Below are 21,707 nucleotides of genomic sequence, written 5' to 3'. Positions count from 1 at the left end.
AAATCTTATAACAGGGTGTGTGGAGATCTCACAGGAGATCCCTTTCCCCTTAGGACGATGGCTTTCCGATCTAAAGCTTCTAACAGGGTGTGTGGTGTTCCCACAGGAGATACATTTCCCCTTAGGACGATGGCTTCCCAATCTAAAACCTACAACATTGTGTGTGGTGTTCCCACAGGAGATACCTTTCCCCTTAGGATGGTGGTTTCCCAATCTAAAGTTATAACAGGGTGTGTGGTGTTCCCACAGGAGATACATTTCCCCTTAGGATGGTGGCTTCCCAATCTAAAGCTTATAACAGGGTGTGTGGTGTTCCGACAGGAGCTGCCTTTCCCCTTAGGACGGTGGCTTCCCAATCTAAAGCTTATAACAGGGTGTGTGGTGTTCCCACGGGAGATACATTTCACCTTAGGATGGTGGCTTCCCAATCTAAAGTTTATAACAGGGTGTGTGGTGTTCCCACAGGAGATACCTTTCCCCTTAGGATGGTGACTTCCCAATCTAAAGCTTATAACAGGGTGTGTGGTGTTCCCACAGGAGATACATTTCCCCTTAGTACGGTGGCTTCCCAATCTAAAGCTTATAACAGGGTGTGTGGTGTTCCCACGGGAGATACATTTCCCCTTAGGACAGTTACTTCCCGATCTAAAGCTTATAACAGGGTGTGTGGTGTTCACACGGGAGATACATTTCCACTTAGGACTGTGGCTTCCCGATCTAAAGCTTATAACAGGGTGTGTGGTGTTCCCACAGGAGATACATTTCCCCTTAGGATGGTGGCTTCCCAATCTAAAGCTTATAACAGGGTGTGTGGTGTTCCCCAGGATATACATTTCCCCTTAGGACGGTGGCTTCCCAATCTAAAGCTTATAACAGGGTGTGTGGAGATCTCACAGGAGATCCCTTTCCCCTTAGGACGATGGCTTCCCGATCTAAAGCTTCTAACAGGGTGTGTGGTGTTCCCACAGGAGATACATTTCCCCTTAGGACGGTGGCTTCCTGATCTAAAGCTTATAACAGGGTGTGTGGTGTTCCCACAGGATATACATTTCCCCTTAGGACGGTGGCTTCCCAATCTAAATCTTATAACAGGGTGTGTGGAGATCTCACAGGAGATCCCTTTCCCCTTAGGACGATGGCTTCCCGATCTAAAGCTTCTAACAGGGTGTGTGGTGTTCCCACAGGAGATACATTTCCCCTTAGGACGATGGCTTCCCAATCTAAAACCTACAACAATGTGTGTGGTGTTCCCACAGGAGATACCTTTCCCCTTAGGACGGTGGCTTCCCAATCTAAATCTTATAACAGGGTGTGTGGAGATCTCACAGGAGATCCCTTTCCCCTTAGGATGATGGCTTCCCAATCTAAAGCTTCTAACGGGGTGTGTGGTGTTCCCACGCGAGATACATTTAACCTTAGGACGTTGGCTTCCCAATCTAAAGCTTTTAACAGGGTGTGTGGTGTTCCACGGGAGATACATTTCCCCATAGGACAGTTACTTCCCGATCTAAAGCTTATAACAGGGTGTGTTGTGTTCACACGGGAGATATATTTCCACTTAGGGCGGTGGCTTCCCAATCTAAAGCTTATAACAGGGTGTGTGGTGTTCCCACAGGAGATACATTTCCCCTTAGGACGGTGGCTTCCCGATCTAAAGCTTATAACAGGGTGTGTGGTGTTCCCACAGGAGATACATTTCCCCTTAGTACGGTGGCTTCCCAATCTAAAGCTTATAACAGGGTGTGTGGTGTTCCCACGGGAGATACATTTCCCCTTAGGACAGTTACTTCCCGATCTAAAGCTTATAACAGGGTGTGTGGTGTTCACACGGGAGATACATTTCCACTTAGGACTGTGGCTTCCCGATCTAAAGCTTATAACAGGGTGTGTGGTGTTCCCACAGGAGATACATTTCCCCTTAGGATGGTGGCTTCCCAATCTAAAGCTTATAACAGGGTGTGTGGTGTTCCCCAGGATATACATTTCCCCTTAGGACGGTGGCTTCCCAATCTAAAGCTTATAACAGGGTGTGTGGAGATCTCACAGGAGATCCCTTTCCCCTTAGGACGATGGCTTCCCGATCTAAAGCTTCTAACAGGGTGTGTGGTGTTCCCACAGGAGATACATTTCCCCTTAGGACGGTGGCTTCCTGATCTAAAGCTTATAACAGGGTGTGTGGTGTTCCCACAGGATATACATTTCCCCTTAGGACGGTGGCTTCCCAATCTAAATCTTATAACAGGGTGTGTGGAGATCTCACAGGAGATCCCTTTCCCCTTAGGACGATGGCTTCCCGATCTAAAGCTTCTAACAGGGTGTGTGGTGTTCCCACAGGAGATACATTTCCCCTTAGGACGATGGCTTCCCAATCTAAAACCTACAACAATGTGTGTGGTGTTCCCACAGGAGATACCTTTCCCCTTAGGACGGTGGCTTCCCAATCTAAATCTTATAACAGGGTGTGTGGAGATCTCACAGGAGATCCCTTTCCCCTTAGGATGATGGCTTCCCAATCTAAAGCTTCTAACGGGGTGTGTGGTGTTCCCACGCGAGATACATTTAACCTTAGGACGTTGGCTTCCCAATCTAAAGCTTTTAACAGGGTGTGTGGTGTTCCACGGGAGATACATTTCCCCATAGGACAGTTACTTCCCGATCTAAAGCTTATAACAGGGTGTGTTGTGTTCACACGGGAGATATATTTCCACTTAGGGCGGTGGCTTCCCAATCTAAAGCTTATAACAGGGTGTGTGGTGTTCCCACAGGAGATACATTTCCCCTTAGGACGGTGGCTTCCCGATCTAAAGCTTATAACAGGGTGTGTGGTGTTCCCACAGGATATACATTTCCCCTTAGGTCGGTGGCTTCCCAATCTAAAGCTTATAACAGGGTGTGTGCAAATGTCACAGGAGATCCCTTTCCCCTTAGGACGGTGGCTTCCCGATCTAAAGCTTCTAACAGGGTGTTTGGCGTTCCCACAGGAGATACCTTCCCCTTAGGACGGTGGCTTCCCAATCTAAAGCTTATAAGAGGGTGTGCGGTGTTCCCACAGGAGATACATTTCCCCTTAGGACGGTGGCTTCCCAATCTAAAGCTTATAACAGAGTTTGTGGTGTTCCCACAGGATATACATTTCCCCTTAGGACGGTGTCTTCCCAATTTAAAGCTTATAACAGGGTGTGTGTAGATCCCACAGGAGATACCTTTCCCCTTTGGATGGTGGCTTCTCAACCTAAAGCTTATAACAGGGTATGTGGAGATCCCACGGGAGATATATTTCCCCTTAGGACTGTGGCTTCCCAACCCTAAAGCTTATAACAGGGTGTGTGGTGTTCCCACATGAGATACATTTCCCCTTAGGACGGTGGCTTCCCGATCTAAAGCTTATAACATAGTTTGTGGTGTTCCCACAGGATATACATTTCCCCTTAGGACGGTGTCTTCCCAATCTAAAGCTTATAACAGGGTGTGTGGAGATCTCACAGGAGATACCTTTCCCCTTAGGACGATGTCTTCCCGATCTAAAGCTTCTAACAGGGTGTTTGGCATTCCCAGAGGAGATACCTTCCCCTTAGGACAGTGGCTTCCCAATCTAAAGCTTATAACAGGGTGTGTGGTGTTCCCACAGGAGATACATTTCCCCTTAGGACGATGGCTTCCCGATCTAAAGCTTATAACAGGGTGTGTGGTGTTCCCACAGGATATACATTTCCCCTTAGGACGGTGTCTTCCCAATCTAAAGCTTATAACAGGGTGTGTGGAGATCTCACAGGAGATACCTTTCCCCTTAGGACGATGGCTTCCCAATCTAAAGCTTCTAACGGGGTGTGTGGTGTTCCCACGCGAGATACATTTAACCTTAGGACGTTGGCTTCCCAATCCAAAGCATTCAACAGGGTGTGTGGTGTTCCACGGGAGATACATTTCCCCTTAGGACAGTGGCTTCCCAATCTAAATCTTATAACAGGGTGTGTGGAGATCTCACAGGAGATCCCTTTCCCCTTAGGACGGTGGCTTCCCGATCTAAAGCTTCTAACAGGGTGTGTGGTGTTCCCACAGGAGATACATTTCCCCTTAGGACGATGGCTTCCCAATCTAAAACCTACAACATTGTGTGTGGTGTTCCCACAGGAGATACCTTTCCCCTTAGGATGGTGGTTTCCCAAACTAAAGTTATAACAGGGTGTGTGGTGTTCCCACAGGAGATACATTTCCCCTTGGGATGGTGGCTTCCCAATCTAAAGCTTATAACAGGGTGTGTGGTGTTCCCTCAGGAGCTGCCTTTCCCCTTAGGACGGTGGCTTCCCAATCTAAAGCTTATAACAGGGTGTGTGGTGTTCCCACGGGAGATACATTTCACCTTAGGATGGTGGCTTCCCAATCTAAAGCTTATAACAGGGTGTGTGGTGTTTCCACAGGAGATACCTTTCCCCTTAGGATGGTGACTTCCCAATCTAAAGCTTATAACAGGGTGTGTGGTGTTCCCACAGGAGATACATTTCCCCTTAGTACGGTGGCTTCCCAATCTAAAGCTTATAACAGGGTGTGTGGTGTTCCCACGGGAGATACATTTCCCCTTAGGACAGTTACTTCCCGATCTAAAGCTTATAACAGGGTGTGTGGTGTTCACACGGGAGATACATTTCCACTTAGGACTGTGGCTTCCCGATCTAAAGCTTATAACAGGGTGTGTGGTGTTCCCACAGGAGATACATTTCCCCTTAGGACGGTGGCTTCCCAATCTAAAGCTTATAACAGGGTGTGTGGTGTTCCCACAGGATATACATTTCCCCTTAGGACGGTGGCTTCCCAATCTAAAGCTTATAACAGGGTGTGTGGAGATCTCACAGGAGATCCCTTTCCCCTTAGGACGATGGCTTCCCGATCTAAAGCTTCTAACAGGGTGTGTGGTGTTCCCACAGGAGATACATTTCCCCTTAGGACGGTGGCTTCCTGATCTAAAGCTTATAACAGGGTGTGTGGTGTTCCCACAGGATATACATTTCCCCTTAGGACGGTGGCTTCCCAATCTAAATCTTATAACAGGGTGTGTGGAGATCTCACAGGAGATCCCTTTCCCCTTAGGACGATGGCTTCCGATCTAAAGCTTCTAACAGGGTGTGTGGTGTTCCCACAGGAGATACATTTCCCCTTAGGACGATGGCTTCCCAATCTAAAACCTAGAACATTGTGTGTGGTGTTCCCACAGGAGATACCTTTCCCCTTAGGACGGTGGCTTCCCAATCTAAATCTTATAACAGGGTGTGTGGAGATCTCACAGGAGATCCCTTTCCCCTTAGGACGATGGCTTCCCAATCTAAAGCTTCTAACGGGGTGTGTGGTGTTCCCACGCGAGATACATTTAACCTTAGGACGTTGGCTTCCCAATCTAAAGCTTTTAACAGGGTGTGTGGTGTTCCACGGGAGATACATTTCCCCTTAGGACAGTTACTTCCCGATCTAAAGCTTATAACAGGGTGTGTTGTGTTCACACGGGAGATATATTTCCACTTAGGGCGGTGGCTTCCCAATCTAAAGCTTATAACAGGGTGTGTGGTGTTCCCACAGGAGATACATTTCCCCTTAGGACGGTGGCTTCCCGATCTAAAGCTTATAACAGGGTGTGTGGTGTTCCCACAGGATATACATTTCCCCTTAGGACGGTGGCTTCCCAATCTAAAGCTTATAACAGGGTGTGTGCAAATCTCACAGGAGATCCCTTTCCCCTTAGGACGATGGCTTCCCGATCTAAAGCTTCTAACAGGGTGTTTGGCGTTCCCACAGGAGATACCTTCCCCTTAGGACGGTGGCTTCCCAATCTAAAGCTTATAAGAGGGTGTGCGGTGTTCCCACAGGAGATACATTTCCCCTTAGGACGGTGGCTTCCCAATCTAAAGCTTATAACAGAGTTTGTGGTGTTCCCACAGGATATACATTTCCCCTTAGGACGGTGTCTTCCCAATTTAAAGCTTATAACAGGGTGTGTGTAGATCCCACAGGAGATACCTTTCCCCTTTGGATGGTGGCTTCTCAACCTAAAGCTTATAACAGGGTATGTGGAGATCCCACGGGAGATATATTTCCCCTTAGGACGGTGGCTTCCCAACCCTAAAGCTTATAACAGGGTGTGTGGTGTTCCCACATGAGATACATTTCCCCTTAGGACGGTGGCTTCCCGATCTAAAGCTTATAACATAGTTTGTGGTGTTCCCACAGGATATACATTTCCCCTTAGGACGGTGTCTTCCCAATCTAAAGCTTATAACAGGGTGTGTGGAGATCTCACAGGAGATACCTTTCCCCTTAGGACGATGTCTTCCCGATCTAAAGCTTCTAACAGGGTGTTTGGCATTCCCAGAGGAGATACCTTCCCCTTAGGACAGTGGCTTCCCAATCTAAAGCTTATAACAGGGTGTGTGGTGTTCCCACAGGAGATACATTTCCCCTTAGGACGATGGCTTCCCGATCTAAAGCTTATAACAGGGTGTGTGGTGTTCCCACAGGATATACATTTCCCCTTAGGACGGTGTCTTCCCAATCTAAAGCTTATAACAGGGTGTGTGGAGATCTCACAGGAGATACCTTTCCCCTTAGGACGATGGCTTCCCAATCTAAAGCTTCTAACGGGGTGTGTGGTGTTCCCACGCGAGATACATTTAACCTTAGGACGTTGGCTTCCCAATCCAAAGCATTCAACAGGGTGTGTGGTGTTCCACGGGAGATACATTTCCCCTTAGGACAGTGGCTTCCCAATCTAAATCTTATAACAGGGTGTGTGGAGATCTCACAGGAGATCCCTTTCCCCTTAGGAATATGGCTTCCCGATCTAAAGCTTCTAACAGGGTGTGTGGTGTTCCCACAGGAGATACATTTCCCCTTAGGACGATGGCTTCCCAATCTAAAACCTACAACATTGTGTGTGGTGTTCCCACAGGAGATACCTTTCCCCTTAGGATGGTGGTTTCCCAAACTAAAGTTATAACAGGGTGTGTGGTGTTCCCACAGGAGATACATTTCCCCTTGGGATGGTGGCTTCCCAATCTAAAGCTTATAACAGGGTGTGTGGTGTTCCCTCAGGAGCTGCCTTTCCCCTTAGGACGGTGGCTTCCCAATCTAAAGCTTATAACAGGGTGTGTGGTGTTCCCACGGGAGATACATTTCACCTTAGGATGGTGGCTTCCCAATCTAAAGCTTATAACAGGGTGTGTGGTGTTCCCACAGGAGATACCTTTCCCCTTAGGATGGTGACTTCCCAATCTAAAGCTTATAACAGGGTGTGTGGTGTTCCCACGGGAGATACATTTCCCCTTAGGACAGTTACTTCCCGATCTAAAGCTTATAACAGGGTGTGTGGTGTTCACACGGGAGATATATTTCCACTTAGGACGGTGGCTTCCCGATCTAAAGCTTATAACAGGGTGTGTGGTGTTCCCAAAGGAGATACATTTCCCCTTAGGACAGTGGCTTCCCAATCTAAAGCTTATAACAGGGTGTGTGGTGTTCCCACGGGAGATACATTTCCCCTTAGGACAGTTACTTCCCGATCTAAAGCTTATAACAGGGTGTGTGGTGTTCACACGGGAGATATATTTCCACTTAGGACGGTGGCTTCCCGATCTAAAGCTTATAACAGGGTGTGTGGTGTTCCCAAAGGAGATACATTTCCCCTTAGGACAGTGGCTTCCCAATCTAAAGCTTATAACAGGGTGTGTGGAGATCTCACAGGAGATCCCTTTCCCCTTAGGACGATGGCTTCCCGATCTAAAGCTTCTAACAGGGTGTGTGGTGTTCCCACAGGAGATACATTTCCCCTTAGGACGGTGGCTTCCCGATCTAAAGCTTATAACAGGGTGTGTGGTGTTCCCACAAGATATACATTTCCCCTTAGGACGGTGGCTTCCCAATCTAAATCTTATAACAGGGTGTGTGGAGATCTCAAAGGAGATCCCTTTCCCCTTAGGACGATGGCTTCCCGATCTAAAGCTTCTAACAGGGTGTGTGGTGTTCCCACAGGAGATACATTTCCCCTTAGGACGATGGCTTCCCAATCTAAAACCTACAACATTGTGTGTGGTGTTCCCACAGGAGATACCTTTCCCCTTAGGATGGTGGTTTCCCAATCTAAAGTTATAACACGGTGTGTGGTGTTCCCACAGGAGATACATTTCCCCTTAGGATGGTGGCTTCCCGATTTAAAGCTTATAACAAGGTGTGTGGTGTTCCCACAGGATATACATTTCCCCTTAGGACGGTGGCTTCCCAATCTAAAGCTTATAACAGGGTGTGTGGAGATCTCACAGGAGATCCCTTTCCCCTTAGGACGATGGCTTCCAGATCTAAAGCTTCTAACAGGGTGTGTGGTGTTCCCACAGGAGAAACATTTACCCTTAGGACGGTGGCTTCCCGATCTAAAGCTTATAACAGGGTGTGTGGTGTTCCCACAGGAGATACATTTCCCCTTAGGACGGTGGCTTCCTGATCTAAAGCTTATAACAGGGTGTGTGGTGTTCTCACAGGAGATACATTTCCCCTTAGGACGGTGGCTTCCTGATCTAAAGCTTATAACAGGGTGTGTGGTGTTCCCACAGGATATACATTTCCCCTTAGGACGGTGGCTTCCCAATCTAAAGCTTATAACAGGGTGTGTGGAGATCTCACAGGAGATCCCTTTCCCCTTAGGACGATGGCTTCCCGATCTAAAGCTTCTAACAGGGTGTTTGGCGTTCCCAGAGGAGATACCTTCCCCTTAGGACAGTGGCTTCCCAATCTAAAGCTTATAACAGGGTGTGTGGTGTTCCCACAGGAGATACATTTCCCCTTAGGACGATGGCTTCCCGATCTAAAGCTTATAACAGGGTGTGTGGTGTTCCCACAGGATATACATTTCCCCTTAGAACGGTGTCTTCCCAATCTAAAGCTTATAACAGGGTGTGTGGAGATCTCACAGGAGATACCTTTCCCCTTAGGACGATGGCTTCCCAATCTAAAGCTTCTAACGGGGTGTGTGGTGTTCCCACGCGAGATACATTTAACCTTAGGACGTTGGCTTCCCAATTTAAAGCTTTTAACAGGGTGTGTGGTGTTCCACGGGAGATACATTTCCCCTTAGGACAGTTACTTCCCGATCTAAAGCTTATAACAGGGTGTGTTGTGTTCACACGGGAGATATATTTCCACTTAGGGCGGTGGCTTCCCAATCTAAAGCTTATAACAGGGTGTGTGGTGTTCCCACAGGAGATACATTTCCCCTTAGGACGGTGGCTTCCCGATCTAAAGCTTATAACAGGGTGTGTGGTGTTCCCACAGGATATACATTTCCCCTTAGGACGGTGGCTTCCCAATCTAAAGCTTATAACAGGGTGTATGGAAATCTCACAGGAGATCCCTTTCCCCTTAGGACGATGGCTTCCCGATCTAAAGCTTCAAACAGGGTGTTTGGCGTTCCCACAGGAGATACCTTCCCCTTAGGACGGTGGCTTCCCAATCTAAAGCTTATAAGAGGGTGTGCGGTGTTCCCACAGGAGATACATTTCCCCTTAGGACGGTGGCTTCCCAATCTAAAGCTTATAACAGAGTTTGTGGTGTTCCCACAGGATATACATTTCCCCTTAGGACGGTGTCTTCCCAATTTAAAGCTTATAACAGGGTGTGTGTAGATCCCACAGGAGATACCTTTCCCCTTTGGATGGTGGCTTCTCAACCTAAAGCTTATAACAGGGTATGTGGAGATCCCACGGGAGATATATTTCCCCTTAGGACGGTGGCTTCCCAACCCTAAAGCTTATAACAGGGTGTGTGGTGTTCCCACGGGAGATATATTTCCCCTTAGGACAGTGGCTTCCCAATCTAAAGCTTATAACAGGGTGTGTGGTGTTCCCACAGGAGATACATTTCCCCTTAGGACGATGGCTTCCCGATCTAAAGCTTCTAACAGGGTGTGTGGTGTTCCCACAGGAGATACATTTCCCCTTAGAACGGTGTCTTCCCAATCTAAAGCTTATAACAGGGTGTGTGGAGATCTCACAGGAGATACCTTTCCCCTTAGGACGATGGCTTCCCAATCTAAAGCTTCTAACGGGGTGTGTGGTGTTCCCACGCGAGATACATTTAACCTTAGGACGTTGGCTTCCCAATCTAAAGCTTTTAACAGGGTGTGTGGTGTTCCACGGGAGATACATTTCCCCTTAGGACAGTTACTTCCCGATCTAAAGCTTATAACAGGGTGTGTTGTGTTCACACGGGAGATATATTTCCACTTAGGGCGGTGGCTTCCCAATCTAAAGCTTATAACAGGGTGTGTGGTGTTCCCACAGGAGATACATTTCCCCTTAGGACGGTGGCTTCCCGATCTAAAGCTTATAACAGGGTGTGTGGTGTTCCCACAGGATATACATTTCCCCTTAGGACGGTGGCTTCCCAATCTAAAGCTTATAACAGGGTGTGTGCAAATCTCACAGGAGATCCCTTTCCCCTTAGGACGATGGCTTCCCGATCTAAAGCTTCTAACAGGGTGTTTGGCGTTCCCACAGGAGATACCTTCCCCTTAGGACGGTGGCTTCCCAATCTAAAGCTTATAAGAGGGTGTGCGGTGTTCCCACAGGAGATACATTTCCCCTTAGGACGGTGGCTTCCCAATCTAAAGCTTATAACAGAGTTTGTGGTGTTCCCACAGGATATACATTTCCCCTTAGGACGGTGTCTTCCCAATTTAAAGCTTATAACAGGGTGTGTGTAGATCCCACAGGAGATACCTTTCCCCTTTGGATGGTGGCTTCTCAACCTAAAGCTTATAACAGGGTATGTGGAGATCGCACGGGAGATATATTTCCCCTTAGGACGGTGGCTTCCCAACCCTAAAACTTATAACAGGGTGTGTGGTGTTCCCACAGGAGATACATTTCCCCTTAGGACGGTGGCTTCCCGATCTAAAGCTTATAACATAGTTTGTGGTGTTCCCACAGGATATACATTTCCCCTTAGGACGGTGTCTTCCCAATCTAAAGCTTATAACAGGGTGTGTGGAGATCTCACAGGAGATACCTTTCCCCTTAGGACGATGTCTTCCCGATCTAAAGCTTCTAACAGGGTGTTTGGCATTCCCAGAGGAGATACCTTCCCCTTAGGACAGTGGCTTCCCAATCTAAAGCTTATAACAGGGTGTGTGGTGTTCCCACACGAGATACATTTCCCCTTAGGACGATGGCTTCCCGATCTAAAGCTTATAACAGGGTGTGTGGTGTTCCCACAGGATATACATTTCCCCTTAGGACGGTGTCTTCCCAATCTAAAGCTTATAACAGGGTGTGTGGAGATCTCACAGGAGATACCTTTCCCCTTAGGACGATGGCTTCCCAATCTAAAGCTTCTAACGGGGTGTGTGGTGTTCCCACGCGAGATACATTTAACCTTAGGACGTTGGCTTCCCAATCCAAAGCATTCAACAGGGTGTGTGGTGTTCCACGGGAGATACATTTCCCCTTAGGACAGTGGCTTCCCAATCTAAATCTTATAACAGGGTGTGTGGAGATCTCACAGGAGATCCCTTTCCCCTTAGGACGATGGCTTCCCGATCTAAAGCTTCTAACAGGGTGTGTGGTGTTCCCACAGGAGATACATTTCCCCTTAGGACGATGGCTTCCCAATCTAAAACCTACAACATTGTGTGTGGTGTTCCCACAGGATATACCTTTCCCCTTAGGATGGTGGTTTCCCAAACTAAAGTTATAACAGGGTGTGTGGTGTTCCCACAGGAGATACATTTCCCCTTAGGATGGTGGCTTCCCAATCTAAAGCTTATAACAGGGTGTGTGGTGTTCCCACAGGAGCTTCCTTTCCCCTTAGGACGGTGGCTTCCCAATCTAAAGCTTATAACAGGGTGTGTGGTGTTCCCACGGGAGATACATTTCACCTTAGGATGGTGGCTTCCCAATCTAAAGCTTATAACAGGGTGTGTGGTGTTCCCACAGGAGATACCTTTCCCCTTAGGATGGTGACTTCCCAATCTAAAGCTTATAACAGGGTGTGTGGTGTTCCCACAGGAGATACATTTCCCCTTAGGACAGTGGCTTCCCAATCTAAAGCTTATAACAGGGTGTGTGGTGTTCCCACAGGATATACATTTCCCCTTAGTACGGTGGCTTCCCAATCTAAAGCTTATAACAGGGTGTGTGGTGTTCCCACGGGAGATACATTTCCCCTTAGGACAGTTACTTCCCGATCTAAAGCTTATAACAGGGTGTGTGGTGTTCACACGGGAGATATATTTCCACTTAGGACGGTGGCTTCCCGATCTAAAGCTTATAACAGGGTGTGTGGTGTTCCCACAGGAGATACATTTCCCCTTAGGACAGTGGCTTCCCAATCTAAAGCTTATAACAGGGTGTGTGGTGTTCCCACAGGATATACATTTCCCCTTAGGACGGTGGCTTCCCAATCTAAAGCTTATAACAGGGTGTGTGGAGATCTCACAGGAGATCCCTTTCCCCTTAGGACGATGGCTTCCCGATCTAAAGCTTCTAACAGGGTGTGTGGTGTTCCCACAAGAGATACATTTCCCCTTAGGACGGTGGCTTCCCGATCTAAAGTGTATAACAGGGTGAGTGGTGTTCCCACAGGATATACATTTCCCCTTAGGACGGTGGCTTCCCAATCTAAATCTTATAACAGGGTGTGTGGAGATCTCACAGGAGATCCCTTTCCCCTTAGGACGATGGCTTCCCGATCTAAAGCTTCTAACAGGGTGTGTGGTGTTCCCACAGGAGATACATTTCCCCTTAGGACGATGGCTTCCCAATCTAAAACCTACAACATTGTGTGTGGTGTTCCCACAGGAGATACTTTCCCCTTAGGATGGTGGTTTCCCAATCTAAAGTTATAACACGGTGTGTGGTGTTCCCACAGGAGATACATTTCCCCTTAGGATGGTGGCTTCCCGATTTAAAGCTTATAACAGGGTGTGTGGTGTTCCCACAGGATATACATTTCCCCTTAGGACGGTGGCTTCCCAATCTAAAGCTTATAACAGGGTGTGTGGAGATCTCACAGGAGATCCCTTTCCCCTTAGGACGATGGCTTCCAGATCTAAAGCTTCTAACAGGGTGTGTGGTGTTCCCACAGGAGAAACATTTACCCTTAGGACGGTGGCTTCCCGATCTAAAGCTTATAACAGGGTGTGTGGTGTTCCCACAGGAGATACATTTCCCCTTAGGACGGTGGCTTCCTGATCTAAAGCGTATAACAGGGTGTGTGGTGTTCTCACAGGAGATACATTTCCCCTTAGGACGGTGGCTTCCTGATCTAAAGCTTATAACAGGGTGTGTGGTGTTCCCACAGGATATACATTTCCCCTTAGGACGGTGGCTTCCCAATCTAAAGCTTATAAAAGGGTGTGTGGAGATCTCACAGGAGATCCCTTTCCCCTTAGGACGATGGCTTCCCGATCTAAAGCTTCTAACAGGGTGTTTGGCGTTCCTAGAGGAGATACCTTCCCCTTAGGACAGTGGCTTCCCAATCTAAAGCTTATAACAGGGTGTGTGGTGTTCCCACAGGAGATACATTTCCCCTTAGGACGATGGCTTCCCGATCTAAAGCTTATAACAGGGTGTGTGGTGTTCCCACAGGATATACATTTCCCCTTAGAACGGTGTCTTCCCAATCTAAAGCTTATAACAGGGTGTGTGGAGATCTCACAGGAGATACCTTTCCCCTTAGGACGATGGCTTCCCAATCTAAAGCTTCTAACGGGGTGTGTGGTGTTCCCACGCGAGATACATTTAACCTTAGGACGTTGGCTTCCCAATCTAAAGCTTTTAACAGGGTGTGTGGTGTTCCACGGGAGATACATTTCCCCTTAGGACAGTTACTTCCCGATCTAAAGCTTATAACAGGGTGTGTTGTGTTCAAACGGGAGATATATTTCCACTTAGGGCGGTGGCTTCCCAATCTAAAGCTTATAACAGGGTGTGTGGTGTTCCCACAGGAGATACATTTCCCCTTAGGACGGTGGCTTCCCGATCTAAAGCTTATAACAGGGTGTGTGGTGTTCCCACAGGATATACATTTCCCCTTAGGACGGTGGCTTCCCAATCTAAAGCTTATAACAGGGTGTGTGGAAATCTCACAGGAGATCCCTTTCCCCTTAGGACGATGGCTTCCCGATCTAAAGCTTCTAACAGGGTGTTTGGCGTTCCCACAGGAGATACCTTCCCCTTAGGACGGTGGCTTCCCAATCTAAAGCTTATAAGAGGGTGTGCGGTGTTCCCACAGGAGATACATTTCCCCTTAGGACGGTGGCTTCCCAATCTAAAGCTTATAACAGAGTTTGTGGTGTTCCCACAGGATATACATTTCCCCTTAGGACGGTGTCTTCCCAATTTAAAGCTTATAACAGGGTGTGTGTAGATCCCACAGGAGATACCTTTCCCCTTTGGATGGTGGCTTCTCAACCTAAAGCTTATAACAGGGTATGTGGAGATCCCACGGGAGATATATTTCCCCTTAGGACGGTGGCTTCCCAACCCTAAAGCTTATAACAGGGTGTGTGGTGTTCCCACAGGAGATACATTTCCCCTTAGGACGGTGGCTTCCCGATCTAAAGCTTATAACATAGTTTGTGGTGTTCCCACAGGATATACATTTCCCCTTAGGACGGTGTCTTCCCAATCTAAAGCTTATAACAGGGTGTGTGGAGATCTCACAGGAGATACCTTTCCCCTTAGGACGATGTCTTCCCGATCTAAAGCTTCTAACAGGGTGTTTGGCATTCCCAGAGGAGATACCTTCCCCTTAGGACAGTGGCTTCCCAATCTAAAGCTTATAACAGGGTGTGTGGTGTTCCCACAGGAGATACATTTCCCCTTAGGACGATGGCTTCCCGATCTAAAGCTTATAACAGGGTGTGTGGTGTTCCCACAGGATATACATTTCCCCTTAGGACGGTGTCTTCCCAATCTAAAGCTTATAACAGGGTGTGTGGAGATCTCACAGGAGATACCTTTCCCCTTAGGACGATGGCTTCCCAATCTAAAGCTTCTAACGGGGTGTGTGGTGTTCCCACGCGAGATACATTTAACCTTAGGACGTTGGCTTCCCAATCCAAAGCATTCAACAGGGTGTGTGGTGTTCCACGGGAGATACATTTCCCCTTAGGACAGTTACTTCCCGATCTAAAGCTTATAACAGGGTGTGTGGTGTTCACACGGGAGATATATTTCCACTTAGGATGGTGGCTTCCCGATCTAAAGCTTATAACAGGGTGTGTGGTGTTCCCACAGGAGATACATTTCCCCTTAGGACGGTGGCTTCCCGATCTAAAGCTTATAACAGGGTGTGTGGTGTTCCCACAGGATATACATTTCCCCTTAGGACGGTGGCTTCCCAATCTAAAGCTTATAACAGGGTGTGTGGAGATCTCACAGGAGATCCCTTTCCCCTTAGGACGACGGCTTCCCGATCTAAAGCTTCTAACAGGGTGTTTGGCGTTCCCAGAGGAGATACCTTCCCCTTAGGACAGTGGCTTCCCAATCTAAAGCTTATAACAGGGTGTGTGCTGTTCCCACAGGAGATACATTTCCCCTTAGGACGATGGCTTCCCGATCGAAAGCTTATAACAGGGTGTGTGGTGTTCCCACAGGATATACATTTCCCCTTAGGATGGTGTCTTCCCTATCTAAAGCTTATAACAGGGTGTGTGGTGTTCCCACAGGAGCTGTCTTTCCCCTTAGGACGGTGGCTTCCCGATCTAAAGCTTATAACAGGGTGTGTGGTGTTCCCACAGGATATACATTTCCCCTTAGGACGGTGGCTTCCCAATCTAAAGGTTATAACAGGGTGTGTGGAGATCTCACAGGAGATCCCTTTCCTCTTAGGACGATGGCTTCCCGATCTAAAGCTTCTAACAGGGTGTGTGGTGTTCCCACAGGAGATACATTTCCCCTTAGGACGGTGGCTTCCCGATCTAAAGCTTATAACAGGGTGTGTGGTGTTCCCACAGGATATACATTTCCCCTTAGGACGGTGGCTTGCCAATCTAAAGCTTATAACAGTGTGTGTGGAGATCTCACAGGAGATCCCTTTCCCCTTAGGACGATGGCTTCCCGATCTAAAGCTTCTAACAGGGTGTGTGGTGTTCCCACAGGAGATACATTTCCCCTTAGGACGGTGGCTTCCCGATCTAAAGCTTATAACAGGGTGTGTGGTGTTCCCACAGGATATACATTTCCCCTTAGGACGGTGGCTTCCCAATCTAAATCTTATAACAGGGTGTGTGGAGATCTCACAGGAGATCCCTTTCCCCTTAGGACGATGGCTTCCCGATCTAAAGCTTCTAACAGGGTGTGTGGTGTTCCCACAGGAGATACATTTCCCCTTAGGACGATGGCTTCCCAATCTAAAACATACAACATTGTGTGTGGTGTTCCCACAGGAGCTGCCTTTCCCCTTAGGGCGGTGGCTTCCCAATCTAAAGCTTATAACAGGGTGTGTGGTGTTCCCACGGGAGATACATTTCACCTTAGGATGGTGGCTTCCCAATCTAAAGCTTATAACAGGGTGTGTGGTGTTCCCACAGGAGATACCTTTCCCCTTAGGATGGTGACTTCCCGATCTAAAGCTTCTAACAGGGTGTTTGTCATTCCCAGAGGAGATACCTTCCCCTTAGGACAGTGGCTTCCCAATCTAAAGCTTATAACAGGGTGTGTGGTGTTCCCACAGGAGATACATTTCCCCTTAGGACGATGGCTTCCCGATCTAAAGCTTATAACAGGGTGTGTGGTGTTCCCACAGGATATACATTTCCCCTTAGGACGGTGTCTTCCCAATCTAAAGCTTATAACAGGGTGTGTGGAGATCTCACAGGAGATACCTTTCCCCTTAGGACGATGGCTTCCCAATCTAAAGCTTCTAATGGGGTGTGTGGTGTTCCCACGCGAGATACATTTAACCTTAGGACGTTGGCTTCCCAATCCAAAGCTTTCAACAGGGTGTGTGGTGATCCACGGGAGATACATTTCCCCTTAGGACAGTTACTTCCCGATCTAAAGCTTATAACAGGGTGTGTGGTGTTCACACGGGAGATATATTTCCACTTAGGACGGTGGCTTCCCGATCTAAAGCTTATAACAGGGTGTGTGGTGTTCCCACAGGAGATACATTTCCCCTTAGGACGGTGGCTTCCCGATCTAAAGCTTATAACAGGGTGTGTGGTGTTCCCACAGGATATACATTTCCCCTTAGGACGGTGGCTTCCCAATCTAAAGCTTATAACAGGGTGTGTGGAGATCTCACAGGAGATCCCTTTCCCCTTAGGACGACGGCTTCCCGATCTAAAGCTTCTGACATGGTGTTTGGCGTTCCCAGAGGAGATACCTTCCCCTTAGGACAGTGGCTTCCCAATCTAAAGCTTATAACAGGGTGTGTGCTGTTCCCACAGGAGATACATTTCCCCTTAGGACGATGGCTTCCCGATCTAAAGCTTATAACAGGGTGTGTGGTGTTCCCACAGGATATACATTTCCCCTTAGGACGGTGTCTTCCCTATCTAAAGCTTATAACAGGGTGTGTGGTGTTCCCACAGGAGCTGCCTTTCCCCTTAGGACGGTGGCTTCCCGATCTAAAGCTTATAACAGGGTGTGTGGTGTTCCCACAGGATATACATTTCCCCTTAGGACGGTGGCTTCCCAATCTAAAGCGTATAACAGGGTGTGTGGAGATCTCACAGGAGATCCCTTTCCTCTTAGGACGATGGCTTCCCGATCTAAAGCTTCTAACAGGGTGTGTGGTGTTCCCACAGGAGATACATTTCCCCTTAGGACGGTGGCTTCCCGATCTAAAGCTTATAACAGGGTGTGTGGTGTTCCCACAGGATATACATTTCCCCTTAGGACGGTGGCTTGCCAATCTAAAGCTTATAACAGTGTGTGTGGAGATCTCACAGGAGATCCCTTTCCCCTTAGGACGATGGCTTCCCGATCTAAAGCTTCTAACAGGGTGTGTGGTGTTCCCACAGGAGATACATTTCCCCTTAGGACGGTGGCTTCCCGATCTAAAGCTTATAACAGGGTGTGTGGTGTTCCCACAGGATATACATTTCCCCTTAGGATAGTGGCTTCCCAATCTAAATCTTATAACAGGGTGTGTGGAGATCTCACAGGAGATCCCTTTCCCCTTAGGACGATGGCTTCCCGATCTAAAGCTTCTAACAGGGTGTGTGGTGTTCCCACAGGAGATACATTTCCCCTTAGGACGATGGCTGCCCAATCTAAAACATACTACATTGTGTGTGGTGTTCCCACAGGAGATACCTTTCCCCTTAGGATGGTGGTTTCCCAATCTAAAGTTATAACAGGGTGTGTGGTGTTCCCACAGGAGATACATTTCCACTTAGGATGGTGGCTTCCCAATCTAAAGCTTATAACAGGGTGTGTGGTGTTCCCACAGGAGCTGCCTTTCCCCTTAGGACGGTGGCTTCCCAATCTAAAGCTTATAACAGGGTGTGTGGTGTTCCCAAGGGAGATACATTTCACCTTAGGATGATGGCTTCCCAATCTAAAGCTTATAACAGGGTGTGTGGTGTTCCCACAGGAGATACCTTTCCCCTTAGGATGGTGACTTCCCAATCTAAAGCTTATAACAGGGTGTGTGGTGTTCCCACAGGAGATACATTTCCCCTTAGTACGGTGGCTTCCCAATCTAAAGCTTATAACAGGGTGTGTGGTGTTCCCACGGGAGATACATTTCCCCTTAGGACAGTTACTTCCCGATCTAAAGCTTACAACAGGGTGTGTGGTGTTCACACGGGAGATATATTTCCACTTAGGACGGTGGCTTCCCGATCTAAAGCTTATAACAGGGTGTGTGGTGTTCCCATAGGAGATACATTTCCCCTTAGGACGGTGGCTTCCCGATCTAAAGCTTATAACAGGGTGTGTGGTGTTCCCACAGGATATACATTTCCCCTTAGGACGGTGGCTTCCCAATCTAAAGCTTATAACAGGGTGTGTGGAGATCTCACAGGAGATCCCTTTCCCCTTTGGACGATGGCTTCCCGATCTAAAGCTTCTAACAGGGTGTGTGGTGTTCCCACAGGAGATACATTTCCCCTTAGGACGGTGGCTTCCCGATCTAAAGCTTATAACATGGTGTGTGGTGTTCCCACAGGATATACATTTCCCCTTAGGACGGTGGCTTCCCAATCTAAACCTTATAACAGGGTGTGTGGAGATCTCACAGGAGATCCCTTTCCCCTTAGGACGATGGCTTCCCGATCTAAAGCTTCTAACAGGGTGTGTGGTGTTCCCACAGGAGATACATTTCCCCTTAGGACGATGGCTTCCCAATCTAAAACCTACAACATTGTGTGTGGTGTTCCCACAGGAGATACCTTTCCCCTTAGGATGGTGGTTTCCCAATCTAAAGTTATAACAGGGTGTGTGGTGTTCCCACAGGAGATACATTTCCCCTTAGGATGTTGGCTTCCCGATCTAAAGCTTATAACACGGTGTGTGGTGTTCCCACAGGATATACATTTCCCCTTAGGACGGTGGCTTCCCGATCTAAAGCTTATAACAGGGTGTGTGGTGTTCCCACAGGATATACATTTCCCCTTAGGATGTGGCTTCCCGATCTAAAGCTTATAACAGGGTGTGTGGAGATCTCACAGGAGATCCCTTTCCCCTTAGGACGATGGCTTCCAGATCTAAAGCTTCTAACAGGGTGTGTGGTGTTCCCACAGGAGATACATTTCCCCTTAGGACGGTGGCTTCCCGATCTAAAGCTTATAACAGGGTGTGTGGTGTTCCCACAGGATATACATTTCCCCTTAGGACGGTGGCTTCCCAATCTAAAGCTTATAACAGGGTGTGTGGAAATCTCACAGGAGATCCCTTTCCCCTTAGGACGATGGCTTCCCGATCTAAAGCTTCTAACAGGGTGTTTGGCGTTCCCACAGGAGATACCTTCCCCTTAGGACGGTGGCTTCCCAATCTAAAGCTTATAAGAGGGTGTGCAGTGTTCCCACAGGAGATACATTTCCCCTTAGGACGGTGGCTTCCCAATCTAAAGCTTATAACAGAGTTTGTGGTGTTCCCACAGGATATACATTTCCCCTTAGGACGGTGTCTTCCCAATTTAAAGCTTATAACAGGGTGTGTGTAGATCCCACAGGAGATACCTTTCCCCTTTGGATGGTGGCTTCTCAACCTAAAGCTTATAACAGGGTATGTGGAGATCCCACGGGAGATATATTTCCCCTTAGGACGGTGGCTTCCCAACCCTAAAGCTTATAACAGGGTGTGTGGTGTTCCCACAGGAGATACATTTCCCCTTAGGACGGTGGCTTCCCGATCTAAAGCTTATAACATAGTTTGTGGTGTTCCCACAGGATATACATTTCCCCTTAGGACGGTGTCTTCCCAATCTAAAGCTTATAACAGGGTGTGTGGAGATCTCACAGGATATACCTTTCCCCTTAGGACGATGTCTTCCCGATCTAAAGCTTCTAACAGGGTGTTTGGCATTCCCAGAGGAGATACCTTCCCCTTAGGACAGCGGCTTCCCAATCTAAAGCTTACAACAGGGTGTGTGGTGTTCCCACAGGAGATACATTTCCCCTTAGGACGATGGCTTCCCGATCTAAAGCTTATAACAGGGTGTGTGGTGTTCCCACAGGATATACATTTCCCATTAGGATGGTGTCTTCCCAATCTAAAGCTTATAACAGGGTGTGTGGAGGTCTCACAGGAGATACCTTTCCCCTTAGGACGATGGCTTCCCAATCTAAAGCTTCTAACGGGGTGTGTGGTGTTCCCACGCGAGATACATTTAACCTTAGGACGTTGGCTTCCCAATCCAAAGCTTTCAACAGGGTGTGTGGTGTTCCACGGGAGATACATTTCCCCTTAGGACAGTTACTTCCCAATCTAAAGCTTATAACAGGGTGTGTGGTGTTCACACGGGAGATATATTTCCACTTAGGACGGTGGCTTCCCGATCTAAAGCTTATAACAGGGTGTGTGGTGTTCCCACAGGAGATACATTTCCCCTTAGGACGGTGGCTTCCCGATCTAAAGCTTATAACAGGGTGTGTGGTGTTCCCACAGGATATACATTTCCCCTTAGGACGGTGGCTTCCCAATCTAAAGCTTATAACAGGGTGTGTGGAGATCTCACAGGAGATCCCTTTCCCCTTAGGACGATGGCTTCCCGATCTAAAGCTTCTAACAGGGTGTTTGGCATTCCCAGAGGAGATACCTTCCCCTTAGGACAGTGGCTTCCCAATCTAAAGCTTATAACAGGGTGTGTGCTGTTCCCACAGGAGATACATTTCCCCTTAGGACGATGGCTTCCCGATCTAAAGCTTATAACAGGGTGTGTGGTGTTCCCACAGGATATACATTTCCCCTTAGGACGGTGTCTTCCCTATCTAAAGCTTATAACAGGGTGTGTGGTGTTCCCACAGGAGCTGCCTTTCCCCTTAGGACGGTGGCTTCCCGATCTAAAGCTTATAACAGGGTGTGTGGTGTTCCCACAGGATATACATTTCCCCTTAGGACGGTGGCTTCCCAATCTAAAGCTTATAACAGGGTGTGTGGAAATCTCACAGGAGATCCCTTTCCCCTTAGGACGATGGCTTCCCGATCTAAAGCTTCTAACAGGGTGTTTGGCGTTCCCACAGGAGATACCTTCCCCTTAGGACGGTGGCTTCCCAATCT

The sequence above is a fragment of the Ambystoma mexicanum genome, chromosome 7q (assembly GCF_040938575.1).
Source record: "Ambystoma mexicanum isolate Mex_15411 chromosome 7q, UKY_AmexF1_1, whole genome shotgun sequence".
In the NCBI taxonomy this organism is placed as follows: domain Eukaryota; kingdom Metazoa; phylum Chordata; class Amphibia; order Caudata; family Ambystomatidae; genus Ambystoma; species Ambystoma mexicanum.
This window is presented reverse-complemented; position numbering follows the sequence as displayed.